The 19051-nt window shown below is 42.7% G+C and overlaps 1 long non-coding RNA gene across 2 annotated transcripts in view; it reads right to left on the reverse strand.

Annotated features, from left to right (window-relative positions):
* LOC106729312 overlaps window positions 1–13592 on the reverse strand; it is a 46285-nt gene extending 32693 nt beyond the window's left edge. For both annotated transcript variants that reach the window (XR_004313674.1, XR_001365689.2), the window contains exons 1-5: window positions 13345–13592; window positions 10191–10331; window positions 9757–9921; window positions 8929–9150; window positions 6966–7063 (exon numbers count right to left, since the gene is read on the reverse strand). This is a non-coding gene — a long non-coding RNA (uncharacterized LOC106729312). The remainder of the gene's footprint in view (window positions 1–6965; window positions 7064–8928; window positions 9151–9756; window positions 9922–10190; window positions 10332–13344) is intronic.
* Window positions 13593–19051: the final 5459 nt, after the last annotated feature.

A 19051-nucleotide genomic window follows, 5' to 3' on the forward strand; every position in this document is an offset into this window, starting at 1 on the left:
CATATGCTTTTTCTAAATCTATTGATAAGAGCATGTGATTTTTCCTTCTTTAGTCTGTGAATGTGTTGGATTACATTAATTGATTTAAACTGCTGAACTAGCCTTGCGTACCCGGGATAAATCCCACTTGGTCCTGGTATCTAATTCTGTGTATACATTATTGCATTTGACTTGTTAATACTTCACTGAGGATATTTGCATCTATGTTCATGAGAGATATTGGTCTATAGTTTTCTTGTAATGCCTTTTTCTGCTTTTGATAGAAGGGTGATGCTGCATTAAGAAGCATGCCCTCTGCTTCTATCTTCTGAAAGAAACTATAGATAATTGGTATAATTTCTTCTTTAGATGTTTGGTGGAATTTACTCCAACTGAGACTGGTTATTTCTGTTTTGGAAGGTTATTAATTATTGATTCAATTTCTTTAATACATATAGGCCTGTTCAGACGGTATATTTCTTTTTTTTAACATTTTTTATTGATTTATAATCATTTTACAATGTGTCAAATTCCAGTGTTCAGCACAATTTTTCAGTCATTCATGGACATATACACACTCATTGTCACATTTTTTTCTCTGTGAGTTATCATAACATTTTGTGTATATTTCCCTGTGCTATACAGTGTAATCTTGTTTATCTATTCTACAATTTTGAAATCCCAGTCAGATGGTATATTTCTTCTGTGAGTTTTGGCAGACTGTGTAGTTCAAGGTATTGATCCATTTAGGTTATCAAAATCGTGGGCATAGAGTTGTTCGTGGTATTTCTTTATTATCCTTTTAACATCCATAGGATCCTTAGTAATGTGCCATCTTTCATTACTGATATTGGCAATTTTTGTTGTCTCTTTTATGGAGGCTTATCAATTTTATTGATCTTTTCAGAGCACCAGGCTTTGGCTTCATTGCTATTATTTGGGGGGAAATACTGTTAAGTGTTAGATCATTTACAAACAAGAAAAATAAGTTTTATAGTTTATTTTCATTTATTCCTTCTTCGACATTCTTTTTTGTATAGACCTGAGCTGCTAACCTATATCATTTTCTTTCTCTCTAAAGAACTTGACATTTCTTGCAAGGCAAGTCTACTGGCAATAAATTCCCTCAATTTTTGTTTGTCTGAAAAAGTCTTCATTTCTGCTTCACTTTTGAAGGATGACTTCACAGGGTACTGAATTCTAGGTTGGTTGGGGAAGGGTATCTCTCAACAATTTAAATATTTCACTCCAGTCTCTTCTTGCTTGCATGGTTTCTGAGGAGATGTCAGATGTAATTCAGTATCTCCACTGCTCCATAGGTAAAGTGTTTTTCCCCTCTGGCTTCTTTCAGGATTTTCCCTTAATCTTCAATTTTCTGTAGTTTGAAAGTAATATGCCTTGTTGTAGGTTTGGGAGGTTTTGGCAGGGTTTGCAGGTTGGTTGGTTTGTTTCTGCATTTACCCTGCTTGGTATTCGCTAACCTTCCTGGTTCTGTGGTTTAGTGTCTGAGATTAATCTGGGGAAATTCTCAGTCATTACTGTTTCAAATATTATTTCTGCTCCTTTCTTTTTCTGGCGTTTCCATTATGCATATATTATACTTTTTGTTGTTGTTCCACAATTCTTGGATATTCTGCTCTGTTTTATTTTCCAGTCTTTATTCTCTTTGTTTTTTGGTTTGGGCATCCTATCACTATAACCTCAAGCTCTGAGATTCTTTCCTCAACTATGTCCAGTTTATTAAAAGCCCATTAAAGTACTCTTCATTCTTGTTACAGTGTTTTTTAATCTCTATCATTCCTTTATTTTTTTCTTAGAATTTTCATCTCTCTGCTTACATTGCCCTTTGTTCCTACACACTGTCTACTTTATCCATTAGAGCTCTTAGTATGTTAATCATAGTTCTTTTAAATTCCTAGTGTGATCATCCCAACATCTCTGCCTTATGTGAGGCTGGTTCTGATGCTTCTTCTGTCTCTTTAAACTAATGTCTTTTCATGTGTCTTGTCATTTTTTTCTTGATAGCCTAGCATGATGTACTGGGCGAAAGAAACTGTTGTAAATAGACCTTCAGTGATGTAGTAGTGAGGTATAGCGGAAAGGGAAGCATTCTATAATCCTTTAATTAAGTTTCAGTGTTGTGTTTACTTGGATCACGATTCCTGCTGATATCTAATGCATAAGCTGCAGAAAATGTAATTAAAAAATAACAGGATCCATGTCAAAATAATGTCTGTTCTGACATCACTTTTCAAACCAGTCATGCTTCTCAATCTAGCATTATTTTTATTCCTTTCCCTATTAACTTCTTTGCTGTGGACAATTTTTTAAAGTGTGCATAACAATTTCTCTTACTTACCTATGAATGATACTAAATATATAAGATTTTACCCTGTGCCTCTCAATTTGCTTCCATTCTTTGGAATGAATTCCTTCCTATTGATCTATTTCTAATTTTGTTTAAAAGTATGGCCTGGTCTTGATATGTACTATAAATGGCTTTTGTTGGAACTGAAAATTTTATTTTCCACCCCAGCTTTCCTCTAGCTCTGCTTTCAATTAAAGTTCAATTTCACTCCATTGTTGGCCATATTATGAGATGTACTATATAAAAATCTAATTTGCATATACCGAAACATTAGAAGCACACCAGAGGCACTTTTTATTTATTTGAATTCTAAAATGATTCCCTTAGCCCACATCTGGTAGAATCATGTAATGTTCTTTTTTTTTTTTTCTTATCCTCTGAAATTCTCCTGTGAGCTATTAGCTTTAGATTAAATCATCCTCAAAGGCTCTGAAAAGAACCTTATCAAAGAGTCAAACCTTTAGCATCATGCTTTGTTTTATTCACACATAAGAAGTCAATATTCACATGAACAATTTAGCTTTACTTATTTCTACAAGCACAATGGCCTATTTAGACTTAAGAAAGTGAGAAGGACCAGTGATTTCTTGGAATTCTCTCTCTCTCACACACACACACACCCCCAAGGTCCTGTATATATCCTTCTTTGGTTATGACCCCTATGGTTGCACAGAGCAAACTAATTTAACCAAGTGAAAATTCATGTAACCACAGAGTCCAAGGGCAGATTTTCAGGCGCTGATGGACCAAGGAGTCTGGCAACATTGTTAACATTATCAGGCCTCAGTCTCAATCTTAATCTCTCTCTAGTTCACTCTTGCACAAGCATTTCCCTGCATGGGGTCAGGGTGGCCACCAGGACCTTTGGCCTTATAGCCTGCCAGCCTTGTGACCACAGTGGGAAAGACCGTTTCTCCCTGAAAAGTTCCAACAAAAGTTCTGGATGGTGCTAATCAGGTGTTCATCCTTGAACCAACCCCTGTGGCGAAGGGGTGAACCTTGTCCATGGAACAAGTCAGGCCATGCATGTCTCCTGGCTCCAGGCTCACCCAAACACTTGGACCAAGAGGGGAGGAGGGGTGTTTCCATGGGAAAAAATCAAACTGATTGCCAGAAAATGGCACTGTACTGTGGGAGGTACACAAAATAAATATCCGCTAGAATCCCTAGATAGTTTGGAGAATCAAGCATCCCTCCAAACCAGATCTGACTCTCAGCCCTCTTACTCAACTTCTGTGCTTAAATAGACCACATGATTCAGTCCACTAATCAGGTCAGCGAAAAACCTTTGAAGACTTGCACTGTGTTGAAATATGGTGCCTCCAAGTATTTCTCTTTTCAAAGGGTAGGCTGTCATCACACATACCAACACGGTAGCCTACCATAGTCATCACAGTGATAAGCGGGTCAGCACCAATGAAAAAGAAGGGTTAATCATTCCAGTTCAAGTTAAAGCAACGTATTTATCTCATCCATCTTCCAGTAAGAAAAAAAATTGTGAAGCATAAACTCAATAGTACAAAGAGAATCGTAGGCAAGATGACAGCAAAAAGATCTCGGAAGCTGGAAAGCAGATGGACAAGACTTGTGAAAGGTGAAAATGAGGCCAGCAGTGAGTGTAGGATCTAGGAGCAAGTCAAATCAAAGCAGAATGGATGCAAGCTTGGGGCTTGGAGTGGAGTGGCGTGGACGTGGGGATGAGGACAGAAGAATCTGATCAAAGTTAGGTGGAGAAACAGATAGACATCCAGACCTTCTTTCCAATCCAGAGTAGCCTGGGGGCTGGCTTATAGCACACAGGTGGAAGACTGGAGGTTTCCTCTCTGGAGGGGTCCCCGAATATAGGGACACTAGGCGGGGCTGAAAAATGTGGTCCTTAGGAGAGGTCTTTACTGAAAGGAGAGTCTCCAGCACCTTTTCTCTCAAGACTTCTAAATTTGATTTGTATATATATATAACTTGTTAGAGTCAGTTTACAATGTGTCAATTTCTGGTGTACAGCATAATGCTTCAGTCATTTCTTTCACAAATGATAGATGCTGGAGAGGGTGTAGAGAAAAGGGAACCCTCTTGCACTGTTAGTGGGAATGTAGTTTGGTGCAGCTTTTATGGAAAACAGTATGTAGATTCCTCAAAGGACTAAAAATAAGACTTATCATTTGATCCAACAATCCCACTCCTGGGCATATATTCAAAATGATACACACACACCCCAATGTTCACAGCAGCACTATTTACAAAAGCCAAGATACCAGAGAAGCAGTCTAAATGTCCATTGACAGATGAATGGATAAAGATGTGGTATATATATATACACACACAACAGAATATTACTCAGCCACAAAAAAGAATGAAATAATGCCATTTGCAGCAACATGGATGGACCTAGATATGGTCATAAAAAGTGAAGTAAGTCAGAGAGAGAAAGACAAATACCATATGATATTACTTATATGTGAAATCTTAAAAAAAATGACACAAATGAACTTATTTACAAAACAGAAAGATGCTCACAGACATAGAAAACAAACTTATGGTTACCAAAGGGGAAGGTGGGGAGGGATATATTAGGAGTTTGGGATAAATAGGTACAAACTACTACATATAAAATAGATAAACAACAAGGTCCTACTGTAGAGCACAGGAAACTACATTCAGTATTTTGTAATAACCTATAATGAAAAAGAATATGAAAAAGAAAATATATATGTATAACTGAATCACTGTACTGCACACCAGAAACTAACACATTGTAGACTGACTAGTACTTCAACCACAAAAAAAGTTTAAAAAAAAATTTCTCTACCGAGCAAAACTTGAAATTCCAGAGTTCCACAGACTTCCTGAGGCCCATTTATGAAACCACTGGACACCCACATATCACAAGTTAAGAACTCTTACTTTGGAGGAAATAATAAATACACAGACACATGGAAGAGCTTCTCTGCTCACCCGAGGAGCATTCAAGGAACAGGCTGGGACTGCGGGCACCGGGGGCGCCATGACAGGTCACTCTCCCAACCAGATCTCAAGGAGAGCAAGACTGTGAACCTCTGAAATTATTTCCTACCCTCACTGGTTCTGAGACCAGAGAGCAGTGCTCCTCTCCTGCACTCAGTAGTTCTCTTCGTTTCCAGGGTGAAGGAGAGCGAACCTCGGAGATCTCACTGCACCCATCCCATGTCCACAAGTTTCCTCCCCACTACCAATGCTGCTTGTAGTCGGAAAGTGTGTGTTTGTGGTTTCATCTTCTGGACCCAATGGCCAGAAAAGGTGAAAGAAACCCAAAAGAGATTTTTTTTTCCCCCATTAAAAATGATGACGGCCCCATGAAATTTGGTACATGAATGTTTGCACTTAGCATAGAAAGTCTTCAAAATGCTACGAAGGCAAACCAGAATTGGCCAGGAAAGCATTTTTTCCAGATTTTTCAAGGGGGTCATTTTCAGGGGTCCGTTTTAGATTTGTGAGGCACGCTAGAAAAGACACACACAGGAAAAAAAAACCCACTATATTATGAAATATTAGGTTAAGTACTGGTTTAGAGTGGCTTTGAAACAACAAGTTTTCACATTGACTGGCTGTTGAATTAAGAGTTTACACCAATTGCTCCTTTTATTGAGCTGTAATCCACAAAGAGCCTGATGCCAAGTTAAAGAGATGCCAAGTCACATTAGTTATCAAATACAGAAGATTTAAAGTGCTCTTTTTTGCATGCTGACAGGCATCCCTACCTGAGAGCAAGAAATTAAGGAAGATTTTGCCAGACGCTCACACAACAGAAAAGAAACTCCATTTACTTTTCAGCCTTTCTAGAACTGATCAATTGCAAAGCTACCCTGTCCATCCCAATTTTTTTTTTTGAGAAACATAAAAAGCTACTTCAGAAAGTACTGATTTTTACCATATTTGGGCCTGTATTCCATTGAATTTCACTAAAGCCTTCTCAGTTTCTTTGCTCTTTCCAACAAAAGCCCTTGTAAACAGGAATATTCCGTGAAATTATTTTTCACTATCAAGAGATGGCCCTTCCATGTTTTCCCACATTAAACAGAAACAAAGAATCCTAGAAGAATTAAAAACTAAGAAGAGTAAAATCCGAAAAAGAATATATTGATCGCATGCAACGAATCATAGGGATGTGATAACAGACACCTCAAATCGTTTAGCACAGAAGAGGAGACCCCTCCAACGGCAGTTTAAGGAGCCACACACCTGTAGTCAGCATGACCTTCAGAATTACAGCTCAGAACCCAGCCATGCCGCCTTGCCAGCCCGCCTCGCCAGCCCACGTGCCCTCAGTCAGAGGCAAAGCGGAAGCACATGTTTAATCCTGTCAGTCATCTTTTAACTGACCTCCCTCAGTACCAGAACCTGGTAATTGGCAAGTGGCTGTTTAACAGTATTTTTTTTAAAGTGGGCAATGGCGATTGGAAACATAAATGAAATCTTCCACTAATTCAGAAAAGTCCATTTGCACGAATGTCATTAGCATTTTACCACCAAGGCTTTTTCTCTACTTGTTTACTGGTTTGCTAACTGGAAGATGGATCGAGGCCGTCAAACCTTTCAGAGTTAGAACTCGCTCCTGGATGGCCTCATCAGGACAGAAACTTACTTCAGCTCTGTAATCCCAGTCTTTTTGTGTCCTGCCTAGGGCCCCCATCCTTCAAATGTTTCAGGCTTCTTGTGGCTTCTGGATCCACACTCATCCACCTAGAAAAAAGTCAAGAACTCTATTTACCTTTCTTCTCTTCCAACAGCCTCCCCCTGATGGTCCTCTAAGGGCATAGCTGAAGTTCTTGGTTGCCCACACCAAACCCCAGTTTTATCTGGATCACCTGCTTCCTCCAAAGAGCCGAAGGCTTCACCAACCTTCCACGGCAGTCCCACCCCCTTGTTACTGATTGGTGTAGAAGTAGTCCTCTGATGCCCTTTTGACCTCTCACTTGCCAAGAGGTCTCCTTGTACCCGGGAAAGATACACTCTTCCAATACATACAGGAAAAAAGGACCCACAACCCTCTGGGTCATCCTGGAGCTGATACCTCGGATTGTCGTAGCCTCTCGTTACCCTCCACAAAGGTAAGGCCAAGAGGGTCACTGAGAAGCAAATCAGAGCTTAACAAACAGCACCTGCAATCTGCCCGCCCTCAGGGCATCTTGTGAAGGGAATGGATGAATCCCCAGTTGTTCAAGCCAGCTGGGTCGTGGTGCTCAGCTCCCTTCAGCAGACAGCAGCCGAACATATTCTGAGGGTAAATCTGGGGGACCTTTACCCAGAGGATATTCCTTCTTTGGTCTTTGTTCTTCATTAATATTCTCAAAAATTCCACCCCCAGGGTATCATAAGCAGTTAAATAAACCACAGAGGAAAACATCTCTAGGTCAGAACACTCATAAAATTTCCCTTCGTATCATCTGAAATAGACCAGATTTTCAAAAGGAAAAAAAAAAAATCTCAGTGTGTATGACTGGGAAAAGCTGGGAAAGTAAGCTGTACTAATTACTAATGATGTAAAGTAGCCCCTCTAGGGGGTGAGCTTGCAGGTAATAATATTTCATCTACACTTACATTCACGTTGGGACTTACAGGAAAAAAGTGAAAGTGCAACAGGGAGAGCTTAGTGGCAGAGTGTACGCTTAGCATGCACGAGGTCCTGGGTTCGATCCCCAGTCCCTCCATTAAATAAACCTAATTACCTCCCCCCTCAAAAAATAAAAAATAAATTTAAAAAACTTTTAAGGAAAAAAGGTGACAACTTAAAAACATAAATAAAAGAGAACTATCCAGAAGTCACAGAATTCAGGATAAAGTAAGGAGGCATACATTTAAAAAGAAAAAACAGCAAATATAACAAAAGGATACAGTCCTCCCCAACCAAGAGAGCTTCATACCGTTTGCTGGGGAGCTTTCATTTCTAAATAAGTCGTATTGGAAAGTCACCAATGGAAAAGGGCCAACAACCGCTTAATGACCAGTTGTAGATTATTAGCATTAAAATCCACAACTCATGCTTCTTCAAGTGGGCTCCTGAACATCGTGGGGGACTCTGCAGAGAGCTAGATCCCCCAGCTTACACGGGCAGCAGGCTCTTGGAAGGATGTACACGTGGAGCAAGAGCGACGCCCGGGTGCCGTGGGCTTCAGCTCGCTGCTGGGGTGACACAGCACACCCAGGGAGGAACAGAGGCCCAGCCAGCTCCCTGCCCTTCCCTGGAACATCTGGGTGAGTCCCACGCTGCTTTCTTTTGAACAGATGGAACTGATTCTTTAAGTGGAACTGACAGAGTCAAAGATGGAGTCTAATGTGGTAAGAAGCTGTTAAGAGATTAGCGCTGGCTTTTGGTGGAAAAACAATGAGGCCGAATTACAGACACATCTGCCACACACTCAGCAAACCATCAGAGGAAGCCAGAATTTCCTCCCATTTGGCTTCTTGGACCCTTTTCAATTTTCAAATAGAATATAGTGTCCTAGTTATTCCCTACATGCATTTTCTTTAAATAAACCCGGAACAAACTTAGAAGGCCTGACAGTGATTCCTAGAGGAACTCTCTTTATTTTTTTCCAACCACTTACCCAGCAGGGAGTCAGAGTCACACCCTCTATTTCTGTAGTGCTTTACAGCTTTCAAAATTCTTCAAAGGGCGTTCATCTGATAAAGAACAACAAGCTTCAGCTCTTTAACGTCTCTGCATAGAGCAATGCTGCAAAGCCAGGGCGTACATTCTTGTCTGCTGTCCCGTTCATTCATTCATTCAGTAAACATTGCCTACGACGCTCCAGACACAGTTCTAAACCCTGGGAACACAGCAGTGGGAAAAGAAATAGACAAAACTCCTGACCCCCTGTCACTGACATCTTCATCAACACAACATGACTGTTTTACATACTTCTGGTCAGTTATGGGCCCACAGATAGCAAATGGCTTAGTTTTCCTCTGTGCCGCATTAAGTATGAAAGGGGGTTTAAATAATTTTTTGAAGGCACAAGACCCCAAAACTGATATATCGAGAAGGATGAGCTCTCAACACTATGGGGAAAGCTTATTAATTCATGAGGGAATAAAAAAATCCAGCTCCTTTGAAGTATTTCTCAAGTAGGAGAGCAGATTTCCCATTCATCATCAATCTGGCAAAGAACAAGGAACATCCCAGGACTTCTTACAGCCATTCATCACACATAGATTTGCAGCCCAGACTGCATTTGTCTTCACTTGAATACGTACATCAACTCTTAGACATTAGTAAAATCATCTAAATTTTCTAGACTAAGCCCACACACCACACTACACGTGCTCACATCTCGGAAAAGCAAAGTGAAGTTTGCTGTCAGCATTCTATAAGTTAATAATACGATATGCTTAAAACAGCACCTGGCAAAGAACAAGCATTCAAGAAATGTTACCTAGTATTATTATTTCACCACATTTAAAGATGAGAAAACGGAAGTCCGGAGAGGGAACTTGCCCAAGGTGCAAAGCTGGCAGGTGACTGAAGAGGGACCTGGTCCTTCTGGGGCTACTCCTGTCCAGTCCATCCTGCACACTGTGGAATCAGGTGGCCATATCATCTTAAGGAACAAGAATGGAGCAGGTAATCCAGCATCCATTAGTCATAAGCCTAACCCCTTGCTCCTTTAGAAAGGGGACAATAGGGTTCTGGAAATATCAGGCATAAGATCCTCCTTTTAGGGGAGAAGGGCCAAGGTCACAGTGACCAATGGGTCTGGGGAGGGTGACGTTCTCCCCTGGGGAGCCAGGACAAGTCTAAGGGAAACACTAGAGACAGACCTGCCAGCTTTGTGACTTGCCTGGGGATTTCACTTTTTCTGAAACTTACCAGACAAATGTCCTGGAAATGAGACAAAAACAAGGAGACAAGGAGGAAACATCGCAGCTATGAAACTCCTGATGTTTGGGAACCTCTTCACGCCCGGGTACTGGAAACCTGTCTCTGGAAGGTCTCTGGGAATGGGCACAGCTGGTGAGGGGGGAAGAGAAATAAGAGTCAAAGCTTCAGGGGAAAATCTGTCCTTCAGTTCCAATTGGTCATCTAAACATTTGATCTACGTTAGCCCTCTTCTCACCCTTCATATGGCTCCGTACTGCTAAACTTTTGTCAACACTGCTGACCTTGCTCAAGCACCATTCTCCCAGATTTCGCTTTAATTACTGAAACACTTACCCAGTGGAATAGAGGCATGGCTAGTTAGCATTTCTAATTTTTCAGACCTACCCTGCTGGAGAATAGAAGGGACCTTGAGGGGGATGCATTTTTAGTTTAAAGGCATCTATCCCTTCCGAGGCTCAGTGATAGGGGGTTCATCACCCAAGGACACAGACTCTGTGCTACAACTGCCCACCATAAAGCCTACTGGGAGAGTATCTTCCCTGTCTGCAGCTGGCTCTGGGGGTTATAGGAAGAAAGGACTCTAACTCCAGTCTGCTGCATCTTTGGGACTATCGGAACCTCTTCACCCTGGAGGGGCTGTCAGAGCCTGGAACCACCTCCTGGAATGGTCCCTGCAGAGTGAGGATCAAAGTTTCATCTGCATGTGTGGTCTGACCATTGTCGCCCTGTACGTTCAGTCTCTCGTTTTCACCCTTGGTGGGGGGCTGCTACAGCCCTCCAAACACTGAAGGCTCACCCCTCTCATGCTGCTGCTTGTAAGTGGTTTCAATTTGTCTGAAAGCTGGATACTAGATAAGTTCTGGCTTTAGTTACAAAACCCAAAGGACGCTGGAGAGCCAGGCACGTGTGCCAAGCCACTCTGACCATGATCATTGAGGACCTGGTTTGCAACTATAATCCTTACAGTTTTAGAAAGGAATGTCACTAAGAGGCCAGAAAGAATCATCTGGTGTCACATGTGGTGGATTTATTGGTTAAAAAAAAAAAGTCTAATGATAAGAGAATTATGAACTCTTTGTGACTTAAAAGATGCAAAATCATCAAGCATCCTTCAGATGACAAAAAGCATATACAAAAGTTTAAGAGATTCTGTTGCCCTCTGTAAGTACCCCCATGAGCCCAGGGAAGACTTTGGACCCTTGAGAGAACTGTGTCGAGGAGATAATCCTCCGGGGACAGGAGGTGACAGATGTACTGAACCCTCCTTGAGAACTGCTTTTCCTCCAGCAGCACCAAGTCACGGAATAACGGAGCCGTGCGCCTTGGCAAAGCCCCTTGACTCACGCTAGTCCTCAAGTTCAAAAGAAGGTTAAGAGTCGTATAGTGCGCACAACCCATTACAGGCTATTTGTGGAAAAGCCTAATGTGTATTTTCCTTAAAGGACGAACATATGTTGAGGAGATGAAGTTGGCCATCTGCTGTTTAAAGGATCCACATCATAAACAAAGCGAGGAAGGGCAAAAGGACAGTTTCACAAACAAGTATTTGACTCAAGGGGAGACGTGCTGAGAGGACAGATGAAAATGATCTACGTGGAGCACTGAGTGAGGTCACAGTGCCCAAGGTGAAAGGAAAGTCCCGCCTGCTCCAGCGATGCGTTCACTTCCCTGCCGACCACAAGCCTACCCAGTAAGCCATGAAATTGCATCTGGAGGCAAACTGTGGCCAATTCCAGGAAGATCATTTATCACTTTCAGGACTGGCTTTTAAAAATTAAAAATAGGAAAGACTCCCTGAAAAACTAGATACTTCATGGTGGGACGAGTTTCACTGGAAGAAGAAAGAAGCTGCATTTAACTTGCTAGTTACAGAACTAGAGCTGATGTGAGGATTATCTAAAAGGACCTCCAAATATGTTAGTTGACCCCCTCCCCCAATGTTTTCAGATCCTGGCCTTCTGCACCCAGGGGCTACCTGGTGAGTGCTGTGAGGTGTTTCCGTACCTTCCAGAAAGAATGACACCCAGTCAGACTATCTCTGCTTCCTGATGGCATCTTCCTTGAACCCGCACCAAAATCCCCTACCACCAGCCCAAATCCCATAATAAGTGATTTCTAAACCCCCTTACTGAGATATCCCATCATGCCCTGTGGAGTGAAGCCGCCCTCGCTGGAAAGAACTGGTAAGTGCAAACTTTCTCCCACTGCAGGTGGATTTCTGGCCATCTCTGACTAGAGGGCACTAGCAGTGTAATAACAGACCAAAGTGCTGGTACCATCTTACAGTTCAAACGGAGGCAGGCAGCTCGCTTGCACTGTGTACATACGTATCACCCAAAAGCTAGCTAATATGGGAAGCCCAGCCAAATTTCTCTTTTAAGATTTATCCTGAATCATTCTTTAAAACGGTATCAAAAATCTCTAGTCAATGTATATTTGTAGCTTGTTTCCCCGTCTCTATGTCTAAGGAGGATTCTAGGTCATCCTTCCTCTCTCTGCACACGTTTCAGAGTAGGAGAGATGCTGACGGGCTTGTGGCTCAGCTCTGGGCCTTAGATGGTTCAATCCGGGCAGTGATGAGAACCACAAAGCAAATGATACTCGTGGGAGGTGAAATTAACCCGGGTGATCAATCAACCCAGGGGCTGGAAAATGGAGGCGGGAAGAGAGTCTGCATCAGTGGGGTTTAGAAGGGCCAATTTTGGAGGTGACTTTGGAGTCAGGAAAGTTAAGACTTTGAAGCAGCTGCAGTTGTGGAGAACTCAGATGTGTAAATGATGAGGGAAAATAAGTTTAAAGAAACGTTCCTGTGTTTTTATAAAATACCACCCACCCCTCCACCATCTCTCCCCGTTTGCCTTCTTAAAAATTATAAAAAACCTGGTCTTCTGGAGATTTAGAGAACAAACTAGTGGTTATCAGAGGGGAGAAGGAAGGGGGAGGGGCAAGGAAGGGGGAGAGGATTAAGAGATTTAAACTATTATGTATAAAATAAGCTACAAGGATGTATTACACAACACCGGGAAGCTAGGCAATATTTTATGATAACTATAAATGGAGTATAAAATTTTGAATTACTAGATTGCACACCTGTAACATACAATACTGCTCGGCAACTATACCTCAACAAAAAAGAAATTACATTGTGTGAAGCGCCCATGGGCGGCTGGACGCGGCGCTCGGGCTCAAGCTCGTCCCTCCCGAGACCACCACGGCTGTCGTCCCTCCGTCCTTGTCCAGTCATCTCAGGGGCCCTCCGGACCCCCGTCAACTGTACGGTAGCGATGACTCGAGGGCAGGTAAGCAAGCGACGGAGTTGGGAAGGGGCGTCTTCTCCTGGTGCCTTCCCGTGCAGCACGCCGTGATGACGTGGCGAGGGCGGGCTGGGGGCGGGGCGTAGCGCTCCGTGATGACGTGGTGCGGGCAGGCTAGGGGCGGGGCGCAGAGCCGGGGGGAAGCCGGATGAGGCTGGGGGCGGTCAAAATGGGAGTGGTGAGCATGATAAATGTGTGAAGCCTCTCAGCCATTGCTGACCCACCGTGGGCGCTCAGGGAAAGGTGCTGCTTGCTGTTAGGAGTCGCTCAGCCACGGAGCCGGGCTAGTCCCGGGCCGCTAGCTGTGTGGCCACTTAAGCTCTCTGGCTTAGGATGGGCCCCTGACTCGGCGCACGCGCGGTCCCCTGAAAGGCTTTGTTAAATGGAGGAACAGATTCCACTTTGGGAGGAGCAAGTCACCCAGAGCTGCAGGCCGAGCTTGGCCGAGAGAGAGAGAGAGAGAGAGAGAGAAGAGATGAGTGAAAGGAAGGCCCACGGACAACCTCATGGTCCCACACTGGCCTTCTGACCTTCTTGATGGCCACCATTCCTGCCCCACCCCTTCCTCCCCTTTCTGTCCTAAACATGTCTTTTGTCCCTTGGAAGAGCATCCCCAATTTACATCAACTGAAACAGAAGGAAAAAAGGAAAGAAGGAAAGAAAAGAAAGAAAAAGAAAAAGAAAGAAAAAGAGAAAGAAAGAAAGAGGAAGGAAAAGAGAGAGGAATGGAGGGAGGAAGAAAGAAAGACATTATTAAAAATTTTAAAAATAAAAAGCAACTTTCTCTTTTGGGACAGATGGTGGGAAAGGTTTCACTTTCTTTTAATTGCTGTTGGTGGTGTTTTGTTTTATTTTGTTTTAATCCTCCCCTCCCCACCAGTGACTGTGCCATAGGACAGCTCAGCCTTACACAAATTATATTGAAAAGTGGGCTCAATCATAAAAAAAGAATAAAATAATGTTGTTTGCAGCAACATGGATGGACCCAGAGATGACTGTACTGAGTGAAGTAAGTCAGACAGAGACAGACAAATACCATATTTCTATGTGGAATCTTAAAAAATGATACAAATGAACTTATCTACAAAAGAGAAACAGACTCACAGACATAGAAAACAAACATGGTTACCTGCGGAGGAAGGGGGTGGGGAGGGATGAATAAGGAGTTCTAAATTTTTCTTTTTCTTTCTGGCTTACTTCACTTAGAAATATGATCTCCAGGCCCATCTATGTTGCTGCAAATGGCATTATTTTATTCTTTTTTATGGCTGAGTAGTATTCCATTGTGTATATATACCACATTCTTCTTTATCCAGTCATCTGTCGATGGGCATTTGGGTTGTTTCCATGTCTTGGCTGTTGTAAATAGTGCTGCTGTGAACATTGGCATGCATGTAGTTTTTCAAATTAGAATTCCCTCTGGATATATACCCATGAGTGGGATTGCTGGATCATAGCGTAAGTCTATTTTTAGTTTTTTGAGGAATCTCCATACTGTTTTCTATAGTGGCTGCAGAAAACTACATTCCCACCAACAGTGTAGGAGAGTTCCCTTTTCTCCACACCCTCTGCAGGCATTTGTTTCTGGATATTTTAATGATGGCCATTCTGACTGGTGCGAGGTGATATCTCATTGTGCTTTTGATTTGCATTTCTCTGATAATTAGCGATATTGAGCCACATGAGAGCGGTTTTCCTGCACAACTGGTACTTCACCCTCTTTACTTCTCCAAAGAGGCAGAGTAACAGCAAACACTTAGACTTACTGGGCATCTGGGAAACAGCTAAGTGCTGTTCATATATTGAGTTGCTGAATCCTTATACTAACTCCACAAGGTCTGTGTCACAGCATCGAGGGGTCAGGAAACCTGCCTGGGGTCACAAAACCCACATGTGGCAGCAGCAGGGTCTGACCTTTGACCCACACCATCCAGTGCCAGTGCCCCGGCCAGGAGCCCTTGGGCCAGGCTGCCTGCATGTGGCAAGACATCAGGAAGTGTTTTCCGAGTCAAAGAATGAATGAACACTCAACAAAACAAATGCAAGGCAACCTATTTGGTGTGCAGTTAGCCAACCCAGCCACAGTGGTTGGCTTATCTGACATCCAGTTGCCTCAAATTCACCGCATTGGGAAGAATTTTTAGGCAGTCATCGCTCACTTTTTTCATTCATCCAACATTTTCTGCAGACTGTGCCAGGCTCAGGGCTGGAAGCACATGAGTTTGTGCCCTTGAGAGTCCACATCCTTCTGTGAGAGGAGCTTGCAGGTGCTCACCATTTGCATTGGGGGTGGGGAGTGTAGAAATACAAAACTAGCTGAAGTGTTGGCTTTTTCCCTGCTGAGCCATGACTGAGGAGTGGTTCAGTCCAGGGTGAGTCTCCCCTCCCCAGCTGGCACTTCCTGGAGACATTTTTGGTGTCACAACTTGGTGGTGCTGCATCAGGGTGGGTGGGACCAGGGAAGCTACCAAACATCCCACGGTGCCCAGGACAGGACAGGCTCCATGGCAAAGAGTTATATTGCCCCCCAAATGTGCCAAGATCGAGAAACCTGGTACCAAGTCCTGGAAACCTAATACACACTCCAGTGATTACAGACAACAAAATGGCACTATAAACACTCAACTTTGGTGGGGAGGGTACAGCTCAGTGGTAGAGCGTATGCTCAGCATGCATGAGGTCCTGGGTTCAATCCCTAATACTTCCATTAAAATAAATAAGTAAATAAACCTAATTACCTCCCCCTCAAAACAAACATTCAAGAAAACAAGCAAACAATAAATAAAATTTTTAAAAATTCAACTTGCTAAGAGACTAGACCTTAGTTGTTTCCAACACTAGAAGAAATGAGAACCATATGACGTTATAAAGGTGTTAAGTGATGCTGCAATTGTCATAGAAATACATCAGATCAATATGTTGTACACCTTAAACTTTCACAAGGTCGTGTATCAAATATAACTCAATTTTTAAAAATCAAAGATGAACCAAAAAAAAAAAAACCTCTCATTTAAAAGGGGGCTTCTCAGACTCCTTAGGGAAAAGGCCTGAGTAACACTGAGGAAAATAAACCGCAGCACTGATAAGGAAATAAACAAAGCAGCCACAGCAAAATAAAATCCAGTTTAAAATACACCTTGAATCTGCAGTCTTGGCAAGTTAATCTTATCACTGGGAATTGGGCAAGTGCTGTCCATCAGGCTCTCGGGCTGGAAGGAGGGAGATTCAATTTCCAGCCACCCCCAGAAGTGCCCTCGGGAAGCTCTGTTAGCTCGCCTGCGTGCCACAGGGCGGAGGTTTTAAAAGGAGAAACTGCTTCGTGGGAGGTGGAACAGACTTCTAAACCTGAGGTGGACAGGACACCTGGCTCAGAACACCCATCCTATTTCAGAGGTTAAAGATGGACCCAGAGACCAACCTGCAGACCAGGCCTCTGGAGAAGGGAGACATGGTGACTGACCCTTTCCTGACTGCACAGGACGCCCCCAGCATGGGCTGCTCTTGGGGCTCAAGGTGGAGGTCCTTACCCCCTAAATACTCCCACCCAACCCTCCAGGAGAGGATGCAGTCACTCACACAGGACAAAAGGGGGTAACAGACAGAACAGCATTAGCATCCCTGCATCCAGATCCCAGCTCTATTCAGTATCTTGTAGTGACTCACGGTGGAAAAGAGTATGACAATGAATATATGTGTGTTCATGTATGACTGAAGCATCGTGCTGGGCACCAGAAACAGACACAACACTGTAAACTGACTATACTTCAATAAAAAAAATATACAAAGAGATTAGTAAACATCTCCCTTCACACCTTTTGCTCTGTTTAGACCTGTCTACATCCCCCTCACAGCTCAAAAGCATGAAAACGTTGTCCTTCTTGAGCATTTTCATCTCTGATTGCCCCTACTTGGACCTCTGTTCCTTAAAATAATTCTATCCACAACCTCATCACTGCATCTGTCCCTCCCGATGCTAATCCATACAGATACACAGCATTTTCCAAAATGTGAACTTCGGGGGAAACACAGGATTAAACAACGTTCAACAGAAGTGAGATGTTTCATTTTAGCAGGATGCCGCAAAACTTTGGTTATGCATCACATTATGAGTCTCCAAGAGGGAACTCTAAACTTGCAGTATATTTTTCAAAGCTGTTGGAACTTTGGAACGCCCCTTTTCCTGGAGTATCTCTGGGTCCCAGTGGTCTGCAGATCACACGTTTGGAAATGCTACTGAAAGGGCTTGATGGAAATGAAATGGCTTCATTGCTAGAGAGGGAGCATCTTGGAGACTGTATCTCCAATAATCTCACATTGTCCGTTGATGTTGATCTGGAGTTTCAGTATGATACAACACTTAAACTTGAGCATGAAATTATCGGAGCTAAATGTGCCTATTGTACCCACTTAATTATATTATGATAAAAACATTTTGGCAACATCACAGCTAAAATAACTTCATAGACAGCAAAATCTGAATAACCTAAATTTCCCAGCATACCAAGTACCTGACTATATTGAGTCTTCCAGTTAATTTTAGCATAAAAATATTTATACTTTAGGCATAAAAATATTTTTACTATGTATAAAATCTTAAAGGTCTACTTAAAACATGTTTTTATGATTTGAACTATTTATTTATGCAGGATGTTTGTTTTATTCAGTGATAATTATACAGTCCTACAAAAGTGGAGGGTTCTGAGGGTTTGGCTTGACTCTTTCCTGATCCCCAACATATCCTAGAAGCTTTTTTTTTTTTAAATCAACAAAAGCTAGTTTTCTGGACATTTGTGTTGCATCTCAGCATTTCTGGCAGGCTAATAATTCCCAGAACACCCGTATCCTATTGCTAATGAACCTGCAACATTGACCGTCTTTAGATAAAGCAACTCTCTGTGTCACATAGACCTCCTTTTCTGACACTCCCCCACCAAAACCCCAGCCGCAGACAATTGGACCAGGCTGGGTAGCTCACCCAAGCTTCGCCAATCAGATTCCTTTTCATCAAAATTTGAAAATGGAAACTCAAAGTTGGAGTTGGTTGGACAATGGTGAGCACCTGCACTAAAGTAATATTTATTTTGGATCAAGGGATGCTGAAGTCACAAGCCAAATGACTCATCTATCAGGACACAGATTCAACCACTGGAATAAAGACAAAAATAAAATTGACTTAAACAAGATAAGAGATCATGCTTTTCTTTCCAGGTAATTTATTTTCTCTCTCAGGTAACAATCTGAACAGAAACTGTCCAAACTTGATATCGCAACTCCTCTTTGCCAGGGACCCAGGCTCTTCTGAATTTGTGGCCATCCATCCTTAGAGTCACATCACTGCCATATCCGTGATCAAGGCAGGATGGAGAAAGGAACATGCCCCTTTTCTCTAATCACAAAGTTGCAGACAGGGCTTCCACATCAAACCAGAACTTGGTCACGTGGCCACACCTGGGTATTGGAGAACAAGTAGTGATCTCTGTTTCAGGCTGGGAGAAAGGTGAGAAGGGAGGTGCTCAAAGAGAATCAGGAGCCAGG

Source organism: Camelus ferus, chromosome 20, assembly GCF_009834535.1.
Source record: "Camelus ferus isolate YT-003-E chromosome 20, BCGSAC_Cfer_1.0, whole genome shotgun sequence".
Classification (NCBI taxonomy): domain Eukaryota; kingdom Metazoa; phylum Chordata; class Mammalia; order Artiodactyla; family Camelidae; genus Camelus; species Camelus ferus.